The sequence below is a fragment of the Blennius ocellaris genome (assembly GCF_963422515.1).
Source record: "Blennius ocellaris genome assembly, chromosome: 5".
NCBI classification, from domain to species: Eukaryota; Metazoa; Chordata; class Actinopteri; order Blenniiformes; family Blenniidae; genus Blennius; species Blennius ocellaris.
Genome location: NC_137654.1, coordinates 30373190 through 30375425, shown reverse-complemented (window position 1 = coordinate 30375425; position 2236 = coordinate 30373190). Strand labels below are relative to the sequence as shown.

General features: G+C 43.8%; 1 protein-coding gene across 4 annotated transcripts in view; it reads left to right on the top strand.

The window, feature by feature from the left end:
* The window catches only part of gripap1 (GRIP1 associated protein 1), a 26511-nt gene extending 24512 nt beyond the window's left edge, over nt 1–1999 (top strand). For all 4 annotated transcript variants that reach the window (XM_080496702.1, XM_080496703.1, XM_080496701.1 and 1 more), the window contains one exon: nt 1–1999. This exon is cut by the window's left edge and continues 629 nt beyond it. The gene's annotated coding sequence lies outside the window, so the exon portion shown is untranslated.
* Nucleotides 2000–2236: the final 237 nt, after the last annotated feature.

Genomic DNA, 2236 nt, shown 5'->3' with positions numbered 1-2236 from the left:
CTCCGAGCTCACCCCGCCACTCTTCACGGAGAGGTTCGCTCGGTTGTCACGGCAAACAGCTTTGCTTCTCACCTTAGTTAGGGGATAACCAATCTGTTGCCATGACGACCACAGCCGAACGCATGCGTCACGAATCCCTTTTTAACGTTTGATTAGAATCTCACGTCGTCTGCGGCTGTTTTGCATCCCTGCCGTCGTATATGTTGGTTTTCATGCACTGTGGGACGCAGAATGACTCAGACCCCCCCCCTCAACCCCCCCCACCCCCCCCCCGCAAAAAAAAAAACACACAAAAAAAAGGCCAAAATTCTGGTTCGGCCCTAAATATTCTGTTGAATGTTGAAAATGACAACAACATTCAGCGAGATTCCAGATCAAGATCTCGGGAATGCAGAGAAATCAGCTCGTCTCGTCGCCACGGAAACGAGGCAGCGGGACTCCAAACGGTCCACGGATTCAGGTTGTGACGAGGAAAAGTGGGTCTGTTTTTGTCGTCTGGAGCCGGGATGCGGAACGGCCCCGGGTCACACCAACTGATGTGTGTTGCCTTATGTTTTGTTGTTGTTGTTTTGTTTTCAGTTGACATTTCAAGCCTCATCAGGGACACCAAATGGTGCATTTGCATGAAAGAAACATAACTCGTAGTTTTTCCTCGTTTGACGGGCGTCTCGTGTCGACACGTTTAGCATTTAGCGGTTAGCGGTTAGCTTGTGCTGCTGGCTTCACTCGACGGTTCTCTCTGTACCATGGCTCATCTTTAAACTGTGACTGACGCAAACCCGCTCAGCTCCGACGGTCAATCTTCCCGGGACGTCAGCAGCGTGACGGAGACCAAACGGTGCAGCGACGAAGAAACTGACTTCGGCTTTGGTTTCCTGCTGATTCGTCAATGTTTCGTTTCCGTACGACGTCTCTGTCGCTTTAAAATCTTTCTTTAATTCAAGATTTTGCTTTTGGTTTTGACGTTTAGTGCAAAAGTTCCTGTTCTGGGATGCAAAATGATTCAAGATAAGATTTTTTGTTTTGTTTTTGTTTGTTTTTTGTCCATTTTAAGTCTCCAATGATCTAAACTTTTAATTTGTTAAAAAGCGTAAACACTGAATGACCAGCCACAGCAGGGATACCAAATGGTGCAGCAGACTTAAAAAAAACAACAAAAACCACTTTATTTTGCATTAGATTGTTTTGGTGTTGTTTGTCGGCCGCTTGCAGCTTTATGCCGTTAATTCACTGAGCTTTTTTTATTCAGTTTTTGTTTTATGAGATGTTAAAGTGTGGGGAAGCAAAATGATCCTCCGGCAGTAAAAAAAAAAAACATGACGAAGATCAAGCGTCATGTCATCTCATGTCAATATCCGGCTTTATTTGTTCTCTTGGTTATTTATTCCACTTTGTGCTGGGATGCAAAATGGTTCAATGTAAACAAAGAGAGATTGTGTCGGCGCCTGGAACGACACGGACTGGAAAATAGTTTTGTTTTTGTTTATTTTTGTTTTGGCACACTCCCATCCTCAGCAGGGACACCAAATGGTGCATGTGACGTTCTGTGAATTCTTCACTTTGTATCTTTGAACATTTCAGAAAACGTTTTGTCTGTTTTTGCCTTCGAGTCATTTTTTGTTTAAATTTTCCTGCCGCCTGGTCGTGACTACGTCCTGGATTACTGCACACCGGGATCTGACTACATCCTGGACTTTCTCTTTCACTGCTTTGCTTTTGCTTTGTTTTTTAATTTTATAACATTTTCTGTCAGGAAGTCGTCAACATGTTTAAGTCGCAGCTTTAAAAACCGCCGCTAAACAGCCGTGGCACTTTGGTGGTTTTTTTTTTTTTTTAAAGGGGCTGCGCGGCGACGGGATCCGTCTATGTGCTGGATCGTGCTTCTGTTTGTTTGATTGTGTATATATTCGCTGTGGATGAAGAAATCAACTGAAATATTTATGACACCGACGATGATCATGACGCTAATTATTGTAACTACCAGGAAATAAAAGTTCCTCCCGAGGCGACTTTGTCTTGAAGTTTTTTCTTTGTTCTGCATAAAAGTTTAAAAAGAAAAAAAAACCAACCTATATATTCTAAAAGATCGTTTCGAGTCTGGTGAGAATATTCCCCTCAAACGTTTCCTGCGCTCCGATTGGTCCGTCGTCCCCCTTTCACAATAAAACTCGACGTTCCTTTAGTAAAGTTTTCCGGGCCGAGGTCAAGTTCCGGCTCTCGCGGCTAATTAGCGCCG